Genomic DNA, 16,059 nt, shown 5'->3' with positions numbered 1-16,059 from the left:
CTCACAAATAATAGAGCAACTCTTCAAGTAGGCTCATGTTGTGAGCGATGTTTACTATTAGTGGGCTCTCCAACGAGAGGAAGTCGGTTATGCCGACATGTTACCAGAGTGTCCCGCTCATCAGAAATGGGAAAAACTGGTGGAAATAGAGAGGTCGGAGTTCGAACTGACGAAAACAAAGAGCGTTGTTACGGCTCTTAGAAGAGGAAGGATGGTTAAAACGCACGCCCGATTAAAAGAAATCACCGGCCACATCCTTCACCTTCAGGAACAGAATTTCCCTGAAGAGGACAAAAACCAGCTCGATGCAATTGTGCTGGAGATGTTAACGGTTAAGGAACAAGAGCTGACCGATGAGATGACGCGGTTGGAATCGGAAGCCGGTCATCAAGAAGCTTCACACTTTTCAAGATCTCATCCTGAAGATGATGAAAGATCCAAATCCAATGGCGGTCCCAATCCATTAGAGGTAGAGAATGCCCCTCCTCCACCGGAATCCACGGTCAACAAAATTGAAACCGAAACAAGTAATCTGCTCACCGATCGGCCCGGGTCTCCACAAACCGATAAATCACCGGCGCCTGTATTGTCCGAGGACCACGTCAAGGGATATATCGAGGAATTTTGTAAAGATTCCATCATCCCATGGCAGACTAAAATGAAAGAAAGGGCGAAGAAATCCAACCGGTTGATTGAGTCTACTGGTGAAATGCTCAACTCTGCGATCCAACGGCTTACAGTTGTTGAAGAGAATTACGGTCTAACCGACTAGCTAATCAGCTCCACGACCCATAGAACTACGACTCTGGAGAACAGTCTTGCTCAAACCGACCAGCGGCTCGGTTCAACGGATCAGAGGATAACGACTCTTGAAGAGAGTCACAATCAAAGGTTGGCATTTCTTGAAGAGGGTCATTATCAATCCGGTATCCAGGCCGACTCGATACTTCAAAGAATGATAGCGATTGAAGAAAAGCACGCGCTGACCGAAGCCTCGCTACAAGCGGTCTCCGAACAGCTTGCGGAAATGGTTGTGGCCAAGCTAGCGGCCGACGAGGCGGTTGAGAAAGCGAATGAGATCGCGACCCAAAAGCTCCAAGAGGATGAGAATGAAAATATGCGGATTCTGAAGGAAAGGGAACAGGCGGATGCAAGCCTGACCCAACACGTTCAAGTGGTTGAAAATGCTGCACCGGAACAAGCGGTACAAGCAAATGAGGACGCGGCTCGGCTAATCCAACAACAGTTGATAGTAGATGAAATAGAGGAAAGAAATCAACAATCCAATACGGCTGCTCCCTCAACCGGATCGGTCACTAGAAAGAGAAAGGCCTCCAAGAAGATAGGGGCTAAACGGAATCAACAAATATTGGCTGACATTGCGGAACCGACCAATGCTCCTCCAATCAACCCGGTCTCACTAGAAGTTGTAGAAGTTGAGGATGAGGCTATACCTCTAATAAAGAGAGCGCGGTGCGTTAATGTGCTTCCACTCAGATCGGTCCCTTCACAAGCTTTACCAACCACCGGTACATCGGGCGGTCAAGCATCTTTCTCCGGACTTGGCATCGATCCTTGCAATCCACGAAAGGGAGTGATGGTTGAATACCTCAAGAGATATATGCCTAAGGACAACAAGAATAGGGAATAGACTTTTAATTATCTGTTCTTTATGTCAACTTTACAATATTTCCTATTTATATATATAGTATTTTTGGAAACCGGCCTACATTTCACTTCTTACATTATTTTGAATATTTTAAATAAAATAATCAAAAAGGGAGAAATTGATAAGATAAATTTTTCTTTAAAAGACAAATTTTTTTCTCAAATTTTGCCAAATTTTTTCTAATTTTTTTTCTCAAATCTGGCCAAACAAACATTTAAAACAACCGACCTACTTCTTACTTCTTACATGATTTTGAATATTTTAAATAAAATAATCAAAAAGGGAGAAATTGTTAGATAAATTAGACCGGTTAAAATAAGAACTTAATAAAAACAAATTTCATGTGGAGGAACGGTCAAAATCTTTGAACGGTCAAGAATCTGACCGGTCAAGAATCTAACCGGTTAGAATAAGAAGCAAAGGACGTATCTAAAACCGGAAAGTTATCCGGTTAACCTGAAACTATGAACAACCGGTAGACATCCTAAACAAAAATGAAGTATCTAACCGGAAAAACGATGAAAAGACTACTTAGAGAAAGAAGTCAAGAATATCAAACTAAGTACAATCTACAAATTGGTGCAAACGAACACTTTGAGTATCTGCGGAAGATGATATCAAAGGAACAAACTGTGACATTGCCATATCCATACAAGTCTGATGATACTCTGAAGGCTGCAGAAGATTGCCTACAGAAATAGTTACCATTTTGGTACAAGTCAAAGGTGCAATCTTCCAGATACAGGCAACCGGCCAACCGATAGTTGCCATATTAAGTAAAAGACAAATGAAGCCGGTCTGCTGAACCTCAATGCTGAACCTCTGCTCAACCAATCAGATTCAAGGATTACCCTGAAGGTATCCGTTGAAGAAATGTGACCGTTGACACATTTCACCTATAAAAGAAGGAGCTGAAGAGGAGTAAATGCAGTTCTAGTGTGACAATAATTCAGAAAAATTAAGAGATACAACATTTAAGAGTTCCAATAACCAAGAAGTTACAAGTTGTGTTTATCTCTTTACAAGATTCAAAGTCTAAGTGTGTATTTGAAGTGTGATTACAATTTCTGTGAGAATTGTAAGAGTGTTTATCGAGCAATAAATAAGTCTCGATCGTGTGTTGTGTTTGTGTATTCCTTAGTGAATATCCTTCCCGTGGTTTCGAGAAGAAGGGGTGACGTAGGAGTTTTATCTCTGAACATCCATAAAAACTTGTGTCTTGTTCTTTACTTTCTACCGGTTCTGTTTTCTAACCGACTCACACTGTTATAACCAAATTACATTATTCTAACCGATTCACTAAACCTCAAACCGACCTCTTAATCTCCAAACCGATATTCTCCAAAACCTATCTCCATTCATCCTATGTGTGTGTTGCTTCAGTCTGAAACAAACCACTTCCACACTTGAACTCGGTTCAAGGGTTTGTGATAGTCTGTGTAGTATTGAAACCCGGTGTTAATCTCTAACCGAATTAAACACCAACCGTTGAGTGTTATCAGAAAGAGTAAACCGACCAGACCCCGGTTCCCCACCCCCGATCTAGATCCTAACAGTCTTGTCCATTGGGTCTCATATATAGAGTGCATCAAGACTGATAATGACAAATTCTACTTTCAACTGACATATATGGATCAGGAGGTACAATTTTTCTTTGTGTTTCAATAAGCAATGTCATATAATGCCATCTCATTTTGTGATCGAGTTTATTTTGTTGTCATCGACACGAAAGAATCAGAGAATCTGAGTTCGGTTCACATACTGTAAGGTCCCATGGGATTACAGTGGCGAGGATCCACTTACATGATTGACTCATTTTATTGCTTCTTGGTGTGATATATTATGTTTTGAATACAATCTGTCCGTTCTATCGGTTTGTTGAGAAGGATATGATGTCTGACCTCAAGTATTCTTTGAAAGATAATACAGTTCCTCCATGGGCTTTTCCGGTATGTTTTTTTCTATTATATTTATTTAGAGAAATATTTATAGGTCGTGTAACTTATGAATAGTGTTCCTTTCCATTGCTAGATATATGCAGTTATTTTTCCTATCTTGATTTTTCTAAGAGTTTATTTACGTAGGAAGGATGTATATGATCATGCAACTTTAGGTAAAACTGAAATCCTTACTTTATGTTCCTGGTGTGAAATGTTATGTTTATAAGCTTTGAGAAAAAAAAACAGGCCTACTTTTTTCTGTCCTCATCACGTCTGTTCTAACAAATGCGATAAAGGATGCTGTTGGTCGGCCTAGACCCGACTTCTTTTGGCGGTGCTTCTTAGATGGAAAGGATGTATGTATTTTACTCAATTTCTCTAGATAATGGCTTCATTTATAAATACCAAGTTCAGTTTACAATTCATATCTGACATAAATAATTTTAAATGAAATGAATATGGAATATACGGTTTTCCCACTAAGAATCCTTGATTGAAGTGGAGGTAGGTCTGTGGGGATCGTGCTATCTTACACACCATGGAACAAATCCCGATTTAATTTTTTTATAGAATCTGCGGTTTTATCTTAAAAGTATGCTAAGTGTGGTGTCTCATGTCTTACTATTAGGCTTATGATTTGATTAGAAATGTTATTTGCCATGGAAACAAACATGTGATAAAGGAAGGGCATAAAATTTTTCCAAGTGGCCATACTTCGGGTAAGTATCTTATTGATATTCAACGAAAATAGTCCTCCAATACTTTACTCAAAATCTTATTAATTTCTTGTTGTAGTATTCTTTGCCAGTATTCTTTGCCGGTCAAGGATTTATGTTGTTGTATTTATATGGAAAGATCAAGGTGTTTGACCGAAGAGGACATGTAGCAAAATTGTGCATCTCTTTTACCCTGCTACTTGTTGCATCACTTGTTGGTGTCTCTCGAGTTGACGACTACTGGCACCACTAGCAAGATGTGGCAGTAGGAGGTATACTAGGTGAGTTCATTGTGTGTTATGTTTATCAATTACTATTTGAGACTTGAACTTAGTTTTCTTTTGGCATATAATGCTAGTACATTAGCCATTTGGGGCTTTTGTCAAGGAAGAAGAGATTAATGTTTCTTTTTCTAAACTAATAAAATATCTAACACTAAATAATTTCGTGAAAAAAAGAATGTTGGTTAGGAAAAAGCGCCCCAAATGGCACACATGTTAAAAGTTTGAACATCATCTTGCAGTTCAAAGTTCAAACCCCATAGGTTAAAAGTGGTCCAAGTTCAAGCCACAATTTTAATAACTTTGAGACTTGTTTGATGAGGTGTTATTTAGTCCTTGTTCAATATGGGTTTTTGAGATTAATATAAAATAACCGAATATCTCATCATCAATATACTCTTTATTCATTAAATTATAACCATAAGACTAATGTCCTTCTACCCAACTAACCGAGTTTTTAATAGCTTACGGTTGAAGTGTCCATATGATGACAGTGGTGAGTTGCTCTACTAGCCTCACACCTCTGCCAGAGATTATTTTCAAAAAAGAAAATGTTAATCGTCTTATATAGTAAAAAGATTATTTATCTGCAGGTATGTATTGACTACATTCTGCTATCTTCAGTTTTACCCGCCTCCATACCTTGTTGAAGGTATGTCTAATTAGGGTTGTTGTGCTACCACATAAGTATTCACAACTAAAACAGAGCATTTTCTTTGTGAATATATTATCATCCCATTACAGATTCGGGTTCTTATGCCTACTCCAAAATGAGGGAGAAATCACGCAGTCGTAATCGCTCAGTTAGTAGTGTTTTCACACAAAATGAAAATAAAGTATCGGGAAATACTCTAGTTGAAGATGATCATCACCATAATTTCTTAGGGATTGGTTTATCGGGAAATTCTAGTTTGGCAGTTAATGACTTATAACAGGGAATAATGTATAGTTAGTTATATACGTGCATTATTTGATGGTCAATTGATAGCTAACTGTTTTTTATTTTTTTTTGTTCATTGAATCGTAGCGATGGCAGGAATTCACAGCCGCTTCACATCAATGGAGGCCAAGAGATCCAAAATAGATGAACTCGGTGGTAGTTAGGTTAACATTGGTTTTTATTTAGAGTTATTAATTTATTTGGTTTTTATAGTTAGCCAGAGTTATTAGTTTATCTATGAAGCATGTTAATATATTTCTATGGGTAATTATAATATCCAGCATTTATTTTATTATTTATTATTTATAATTCAAATCAAATTGTTAGGTGTTCAAATTATATTTTAAGATTAGGAAACTATTTTATTGGACAAGACATGGTTCAATTATTACTATTGTTAATGAACGGTATAATGGCAATATTAATATACTTTTTGATAATCTTAATTATACTCACATGTCATAATATATAAACAAATTTTGTTTTAATATTCTTATAGGTAATAGTTTATAAAAAATAATTTAATTTCATTATTCGAACTTGCATCTTAAAAACTAAATAATATTATTAAAAATTTGGCAACAAAATTTTGGGTTAAATTTAACAAGTTATCACCTCTTTTCAAGAAATTGAGAAATATCTAAATAATAATTTTTTCTTCTACAAAATATGATAAATTTTTTTGATTAGTTGATATGAAAATAAAGGAATTTGATGTAATTGTAAAGACAAAAGGTAATGACTTTAGTTCAAATATCTTCAAGTGCTTCATTACAAACATTATTTATCATATTTGGATGGAGAGGAACGCATGAAAGTTGTCAAGGGTTCGAAATGATGTGAATGTGAAGACGAATTCTCACTTGTGAAAAAAATTGGTTGATTTGTCAAAGATAAAATATTGCATATGAGAAATTTACTCTTACGTATGATTTTAAGGCACTCTAAGTTTCATTGATTGCTTCCTTCAATTTTGTTCTCATTTTGGTTGTTTTTTTTGTTTTCATCTTGTTGATTCATTCATTTTTGACAAAAAAATTGTTTTGCCGCCTAAATCACGAGCTCTTAAAATTCTTCACCCTTTTCGGGTCTTTTTATTTAATGACATTATGTCGTTTTATAAAAAATATTAAGATAACAAAGCCATATGAGAAAATATTTTTAATCTAAAAAAGATGGTGAAATTATTATAAGAAGTTAAAGATTAAAATCAAATAAAATATTGTTGATCAAAAACTAAATTTTATGGATTGGTTAGTTAGTTAACTTGCTAATCCGAAAAAGTTTTCTCAAAATTTTGATTCGGTCTTTGTGTTTTATTTTGTAGAATTTCAGATAGTGGTGAGTCGCTTCTTCAGTTTCGTTAGAAAGCTTATCTCGTGGTATTTTCTCGGTAAAATCCGCTAATGATTAAACAAGGGAATCTAGAGGTTGTGCTAGAAGTCCTTGTTGAGATATAATATTGTATTTGTGGCAACTCAATTCGACTTTAAAAATTTGTACCGCAACTTTTGAAAAATATTCTTCACCATGTACCGGAACTTTTGATAAACATTTTTCACCATGTACAACATTTGAATGATTTTCTGAATTTTCTTCTATTGTAATTTGACGATCGGGCACTTGTTCATTTGTCAAAGCATCAACCTCTTCACTGTCTAAACAATTTGCTGAATTTTCTTCTATTACAATTTGAAGCTTCTATAGTGGTATTTTCTTGGTAGAATCAATAAAGGAGTCGAAAGGTCATTTTGAAGTCTTTGTTCAGATATAATGTTGTATTTGTAGCAACTCGATTCATTTTCAAGAATTTGTACCGTAATTTCTGAAAAAAGTTCTTCACCATGTACAACATCTGAATTTTCTTCTATTACAATTTGACGATCGAGCACTGGTTCATCTTCCAAACATAACCCAAATTGTTTTATGCCTTCAGTTTTAAGAAAATCTCATGTAATCACCATATTAGGATCTAAACAAGCTTTAAAATTTGTATACCAGAATCTGACATTATCTCTGAAATAAAATCTTGCAATTCTTTGTTGAATGTCGGTTGGCATGTCGTTAATCCTGAAATATTCTTCCGCTGCACATATCCATTCATCTACATTTTTGTTGTCGAATTCTGGGAATTCTATTTTACTTCCGTGCGTAAAATAATACATGAATATTGTCTTGTCAATTTTATATCCAATCTTTGTGTTATAAGAACTACTTTACGGATCTTGCATAAGAGGGAGAAAAAAAAATCGTATCGATGCTTGCGGAAGGAGTTGATGGAGAGAAAAGATTAATTTGTCGAATTTTTCAAACCACAATTAGAGAATTGACAGCTCTAGTACCATTGTTACAATTCGTTTACTTAGTTACGCCACTTCCAAAGTTTGTCATAGAAACAATTGAAAAAATAATGAAGAATGATCAAGAAGGGGATGCAATGTCAATAGAAGAATAAGGTGTGACCAAGAAGAATAAGATGTGAATTTTAGAACACAACTCAAAATAATGAAACTATTATTTCTTCCAACGTAATCCATAAATTTAATAAAAAAACTATTTATAAAAGTAGATCTAATTAACTAATTAACTATATTAAAAATTCGAATTAATACTAATAGAATTTAACTGTTACAACTATAAAACTTGAAGAATTTATCTATACTATTGGATCAATACAATATATATATATATATATATATATATATATATATATATATATATCCGTTACATAATCACAACAAAAGAAGTCACTATGATTAATATCATGAAGCATTCCATGTTCTACTAAAGCGTGATATATATATCAAATGAAGTAACGATCAAAACCAAAATCAAGATGACTAAACCTTGTAAACTCGAACCTACTTAAGTCCTTCCCTGTCCTAGTTCGTGATCTGCATCACGACCTCTTTCAACAAGATCTTCTTCTACAGCTTTAATGACATCTTTTGATGATTGAGAAAATGATTCTAACGGTTGGTTCTGTTATCTGATTAGTAGTAATATACAAAGTCCAATGAATAAAAACAATTTTTACAAATCATCCAATAAAATTCTTACCGAAACTCCTTTATTGTCGCATCTTCTTCAATCACATTTGATCTTAGGCGGTGGTGGTAGCCAATACAGCTCCTCCACTTCGTTGTCCTCATTATCAAGAATTTGTACAATCTCCTTTTTTATCTTCGTTTATTTTCTTAACCTAATTGTATATAATAACATCAATAAGATATAGTTATCGAAATTGGTAACAGGTTAATTTGTTTATTTGGGAGAGATTTATAACCTTATTGGATAGTTTACTCTCTTGGAACGCATGAAGAATATGAATTATCATCGTCATCATCTGCCCATTAGAGAAAAACGTCAATGAAAATTAACTTTGTGTATTTGAGAATGGGTCATCTACCATCACTCTTTAGGAGCTTCTTTGATTAAAAGTAGGAAAAAATTGGGTTAAAAAATAAATACAAACCCATTCAGGATAATTTTAACAAATTAATATTAGTATCCATTCCGGCACAATATGAGGTGGGGTGGGCATCAGATTTGCTTGATATACTTTCTTCTAAAGATGTATACACAGGGCATTAAAATCATAAAGATACCAATAACGATCACTATGTATGTGGTTGGTAATAATAACTCATATACCGACAATTTTGTTCTAGTTGGCGTTGATATGCTAAATGACGACGATTTTTGTTATGGTCAGCATATATAGTCGGTATTGAGTTCTTTTTACTAGAATCAAAGAAGAAAACATACACTAGTAAACGATTGAAAATTTCCTTAGAGAAGAAATTAAGGAAAAGAAAAATAACAAAAAAATAAGTCAAACAAAAATAATTACGTTTTTTCACTATTTTAACCCAGCTACAGTAGTTTTGGTATTCATTTGAAGTCATTATTTACTAATAACTTTTAATTGTTTTACTATTTTAGTATTCAATTTCAATGTCAACCACGGTTATAGTATCAGTTCCACAATATTGGAATAAAAGTTTGATCATGGATACTAACACTTCATTTATTGTACTGTTGTAGTCTCAACTTTCTCCGATAGGCTTGACTACGTGCGAATGTGAAAGGCCTTCACTTGACTTTTATCAATACTGAATTTATCTAAAGAGTTCTACAAACATTGACTAGTAGTTAAGTCTAGGGGTGTAAACGAGCCGAGCCGGGCTCGAACTAGCCCTGGCTCGAGTTAGACTCGACTCGATTTTTATTGGCTTGGCTCGAGCTCGATCGAGCTTTTAATATTAAGCTCGAACTCGGCTCGATCAAATAACCATAGGCTCGAGTTCGGCTCGATAGGCCCGATAAGCTCGAAGCTCGAATTTAAATATATCTCCTACATTCATTCTTTCGTGCTTCTTTAGGTTATAAATATCTTATATTAAAAACATATAAATCACCATTCATAAATCACTAGTTCACAAAAATAATATTTCATATCCTTAGTTACATTTTAATAAAAAAAAGACAACCATAAATCAAAATATAGCTCATAAAACATAAAATTTCAGCGGCATGTGTCATGCGTGTTCATCTCAAATTTCAGCAATATGCATGGTCATCTCAATCAAAAATTCTCGATCATACCACCTGTATTACTAAATACATTCATTAACATAAAGTTATAGTATGCTCAAATAATAATATAATAATTACACTAGAAAAACAAATTAAACAAATTAGAAATAACTAAAATATAATTTACCTTAAGAGTTTGATGTTAAAAGAATAATTTCTTGATAAGTTTTTTCCTTTTGTAAAAAGAAATAATCATATAAGTGATTAAAATTTAGTTTCTAATTTAGATAACTAATAATGAAACTTAACGTACCTTATTTGATCCCTCCAATATGTCAAAATCATTCCAAACTTCTGAAGTTTTTTTCTTTTTCTTTGTTTGGAACCCTTTATCCTGTTTTTCTTTGTCATTTTCTTGTGTGTCTTGTTGGGTGTAGTTAGGAAGAACCTCATTACTTTCAACTACACCGATATTTATATTAAGTGGAATTGATGTCTCTTCCATAGACATATATTAATATATTAAGAGATAAATAAAGGGATAAATGACATATTTAGGAGTGTAGTCGAAGAGTTTTGTCAATTATAGAACTCTCCTAATTTTTTGTCATTTAGAGAACCCTCCTTACATTATTTGGTTATATTTAACATTCACACTAACTCTGTTAATATATTTTAACGTCATTGACACATGTTATTTATTTATTATATTTTTTTATCATCAAACAAACTAAACCGAAATTTATTTCTTTATTATTATTAACCAAACAATAACTTATCCCGTTAGTCAACGAAATTCCAATTGGAGCTCCTCCATCTGAAACTCGGACTTTGGTGAACCCTATGATTACCGCATGTGGTCCTTCTCCGCCACCGTTTTATCCCTCTAGACAACAACTCAACCGCCACTGTTCATCTACGTGATCTCGTTAGATCTGTCGACCTCCGTCCTCTCGATACTGCTGCTCGAAATTTGGAATCCCTCTACAACTCTGTCATCTCTCTCATGAGTTCAACCGCCTCGGAATCCTGCCATTGGAAAGATGGTTGCCTGTTGAACATTCATATTTACTTGACATTGCTCCGTTCCATTTTCGGTCTCTAGGAAGAAACCGCAGTAATTGATGAGGTCGATGACAACGAGATTTTCGAATTGATGAAGAAGACGTGGACAACGTTAGCGATAAATCCCGATCAATCATAGGGCGACATTGATGATGTTGAACGAGGTGATGGGATATTCAAAGAGGGCCGTGACGACATCGATAAACTCTGTTTACTTGAGAATGTTAGTTCCCGTGACGGTGGAAATGAAGAGCTGGTCGGAGAAAAGTTAGAGAATTATCACAGATACTATCGTACGGAAGAGTAATGGATAATTTGTTTCTTATAGTCAAAGGTATCAGAGACTTGGACTCCATCAACAACATTGAACGAATCGATGAACTCGTTCCTGTAATTCTGGTGGTAACTGTCGATGCCTCATCCTTTCATTCCTCTGTATCTCTTCATTTCACTCTCCATTCTTCAAGTCACACGATCATGGTTGCCGGGTATGACTTTCACAACTATAATTTAGCTTATATTAGACATTTTTTACAAACGAACAATGAAAACTTCCCCATTATAATTGAATACTTACCTACATTTGACCTATCAATTGTGCAAATAGAACCAATCCGATGAGCCATATGGTAATGCAAAACGTGGTTTCGCCAATGTAAGTGCTTGTTGATATATTCTGTCCATATGAACTAAGAATTCAGCTGAAGCGATTTCATATTTGTGAAAGCTTCAGCAAAAATTTTGAATTTGAAATTTGAATCGTCGTTCTTAGCATCACAGTGGGATGTAACCTGAGTAACGTTCAACCATTGAAACCGACTTGGTACAGATAAATTGTTACAGAGTTGACGGTGATGCGGAGAGAAAAAAGAGATTCGGATTTTGTTGAAGAAATCTGAATCGATGAGAAAGAGTAATTGGAGAGCCGCCGTAGGTTTTTGTTTGGTTAATAATAATAAATAAATAAATTTAGGTTTAATTTGTTTGATATTAAAAAAAATAATAAATAAATAACATGTGTCAATGACGTTAAAAAATGTTAACAGAGTTAGTGTGAGTGTTAAATATAACCAAATGTAAGAAGAGTTCTCTAAATGACAAAATATTAGAAGAGTTCTATACTTGATAAAACTCTTCAACTACACTCCTAAATATGTCATTTATCCCGATAAATAAATAAAATCAAAACAAACACAATGAGTTATGTCAACAACTACTATATAAATTTAGTGCTTAAAGAGAACAATAACTGAACAAGATTTAGGGATTCGAAACGAGATGTAAGCTTGTTGAAGAAGTATCTATGGACAGTCTCTTGAGTCTTTTTGCAAAATAATTTTGAAAAATAAAATACTTTATAGTATAATAAAAATACCTTTATATCTTATAAAATATAATATATTGAGATTACATATATTAAATAATATTACAATATAATTATATTTTTTTTATTTAATTTTTAAAAATTATATTTCCGTAATTAAATTAATATCAATATATTTATTTCCTTATAAGTATTAAATAATATATATTTTTTAATTTAGACTATTCACAACAGAGTATCAAATTTTTTCATTTAACACCCTGCCACGTCAGCTTAACACTTATTTTAACAGCCACTTTTTAGCATATCCTACAGCAGAGTGTTATTCAAGATATCAAAATTACTTTTTCACTTTCTCTCACTTCCACATCATTTATACATAATTTCATTTTTTTAACCACAAACAATATTATTCATCACTTGGTAAATCAAACATACAAATATTATTTAAAACGAAGAAGAAAACAAACACTCTAAATATTGATAATTTGTTAAGTAGTGTTTTTAAAACTCTAATTGAGTTGTTCCAAATTTATTCCAAATATGCATGACAAGATCTTTTTTCAATTGAATATGTTGTGCTTTGTCACGTAGATCGGCCCTAGTATGAATATTTGATTCAGATCGGCCTTGAACATGCACTTGAAATTGAGGTAGCACTTCTCTTTGGACATTAACTAAGGAACTAGACCCAGAATTATTCGAACGTTCGAAGTCGATATTTTCCCAATTTCGTGAATACAAATCCCGTTCATCCTCCACAATCATATTATGTAAAATTATGCATGCCCTCATTATTTTACCTAGGCCATCAATATTCCACATCCTAGCTGGTTGGCGAATAATAGCAAACCGTGCTTGGAGTACCCCAAATACACGTTCTACATCCTTCATGCATGCTTCTTGTTGTTGTGCAAACAACTGCGCTTTGTCTCCTTGGGGCATTTGAATTGACTGGACACAGATGGGCCATTTATGATAGATTCCATCAACAATATAGTAAGCAAGATTGTATTGTCGGCCATTCACAGTGAAGTTCACAGTAGGAGCTTCACCAGACTCAATGTCATCAAAAATTGGTGACCTGTCTAATACATTAATATCGTTCAATGTTCCAGGCATGCCAAAAAAAGCATGCCATATCCATAAATCATAAGATGCCACTACCTCAAGGATAATTGTTGATGTGCCCTTGTGTCCATTAGTAAACTGCCCTTGCCAAGCCTTAGGACAATTCTTCCACTCCCAGTGCATGCAATCAATACTTCCAATTATTCCAGGAAAACCGCGCTCTTGTCTAACTTTGAGTAACCTCTGCAAGTCTTCCCCATTTGGTCGTCTTAAGTATTCATCTTGAAACAAGGCAATTATTGTTTCGCAAAAAATACGAGTGCACTCAAGTGTAGTGGTTTCTCCAATTTTCACATATTCATCACAGGCATCCCCGGCTACTCCATATGCAAGCATGCGCATGGCAACTGTACACTTCTGGATCGGCGTCAATCCAAGCTTTCCTGCATTATTCCGCCTTTGGGTGAAGTAATGGTTATAATTTGTTACGGCTTCTACAATTCGGAGAAACTATTGCTTTCTCATACAAAATCTACGTCTAAATTGCATTTCAGTATAAGTGCATGGCTCATCGAAATAGTCGACCATGAGCCTCTGATGGGCAGCTCCATGGTCCATGTTTATAGAATTTCTTTTACGTGATCGATTGTTTTGCCTTTGAAGCTCTTCGAGAAGTTCTTTTTGCCTTTTGATTAAAGATTCCTCCAACTCCCATTGTTGTTGAATCTCTTCGAGATTGAAAGGGTCTGGAGGAATATCCATATGATGATATGAAGAAAGGTGATACAAACAAGGATGATAATATGGTGGAAAATTTCAGAATATTTTTGGTGTCCAAATGACACAAACCAAGTCAATTTATAGATCTCGAAAAATAAAAAATAATGATATATATATATTTTTTTTTTATCAATTATTATGCAAAAGTGTATTGAAAAAAAAAATAAAAAAGTAACCACCAGCGCTGCCACTTGGCACGCTGTGATTGGGCCACATCAAATTTGGTCCCGTATCAAAATTTGATACCCATATTTTAACACTTAATTTTGATACTCTGCTGCACCATTTGATATTATTTTAACACCCATTTGATATCTTATTTGACACCCTGCTGTGGATAGTCTAAATATTACTCTAGTATATCTTGATATATCAAAATATTGAAAATCGCATTCCTTTTATATACCAATAACTTTGGTATCGGTATAATAAACAATAAGCCCATAAATAGTCTTATGGGTGTTTTAAATTTTCATTAAAAAATAAAATATAATAAAAAAAATGATTAGGCTCGAAAAAGCTCGACGAGCCATCAAGCGAGTCTTACCTATGATCGAATTCGGCTCGAATATTAAACGAGTTGGCTTAAGCTCGGCTCAAATTCGATTTTGACCGAACTCGAATCGAGCTTTGACCGAGCGGCTCACGAGAGGCCCGGCTCATTTACATCCTTAGTTCAGTTTCAATTATGTAACGAGTTATACAAATATTATAGTTTTTATATTTCACTTGTATTAATATATTTAACCCATTTTGTTCTTGTCTTCTTTTTATTATTTTTATTTAAAATGTTTTTAATATTAGTGAGTGAATCTAAAAACAAAAAGACATAGTGCTCTTATTGTTAAATAAACATTATAATTATAAAAATTCCTATAAATTTTATTTAATATATTAAAATATTCTTATTGTTAAATAAATATTATAACGGTTATAATAAGTGTTGAATTATAAGTAAACTAAAGATTATCTTGAAATTCAACATTATAATAATTTTTGAATTATAAATATTATAATAAGTGTTTTCTATACCGCAAATATCATGTAAAACATGATTTACATGATTTTAAATAAACTTCAAACCAACGTTTCACACGAATCTGTGAATTGTTTGACAATATATAATTGTTATCGTGTAAAACATAAAGTTGAATTATTTGATTGAAAAGTTAGGATAATTTATTATTTTTATTTGATTAAAAATTGTATTATACATACAATGTTCACTCTCTCTATGCAAAGTTAAATAATCTCTTTGAAAGGTAAGTATAATCTTTTACCCATTCTCCCCCTACAAACTCTGACACAAATAGTTTATGATTCATAATTATCTTATCTTTCTTTTTTAACTTTGATTTAATTATTTCTTTAAATATTTTTAATAAGTTTTATTTAAAGAGTATTTTTGTAATAAAAATATTATAAATTTAAAGAGAAACTATATGTAATTTTTTTAATAAAATTATTCCACATAACCATTGACATGCTTTCATTAGTTTATGTTAATGTAGATTTTTAAGTATTAAATATTTTTTTATTAATTAATATTATTCAATAAAAGAATAAAATAAAATAATAACATAATAACATAATTAAATAATTAGTATATATTTATTTATATACAATCCATTAATAATATTATAAATTAAAATAGTGAAAATTCATATTACAATAAAAATATAATTATTATAATATTTAAGAATATTAAATAAACCAAGAGATAAGAGTTCATAT

The 16,059-nt window shown here is 33.1% G+C and overlaps 2 pseudogenes; one reads left to right on the top strand and one right to left on the bottom strand.

Annotated features, from left to right (window-relative positions):
* The first annotated feature begins 305 nt into the window (after window positions 1-305).
* LOC124931139 lies at window positions 306-5,538 on the top strand (annotated as a pseudogene).
* Window positions 5,539-12,978: 7,440 nt separating this feature from the next.
* LOC124931130 lies at window positions 12,979-14,307 on the bottom strand (annotated as a pseudogene).
* Between the last annotated feature and the right edge of the window lie 1,752 nt (window positions 14,308-16,059).

Source organism: Impatiens glandulifera, chromosome 1, assembly GCF_907164915.1.
Source record: "Impatiens glandulifera chromosome 1, dImpGla2.1, whole genome shotgun sequence".
NCBI lineage: Eukaryota > Viridiplantae > Streptophyta > Magnoliopsida > Ericales > Balsaminaceae > Impatiens > Impatiens glandulifera.
The sequence above is the reverse complement of the archived record's forward strand: the minus strand, read 5'-3'. Positions and strand labels throughout refer to the sequence as shown.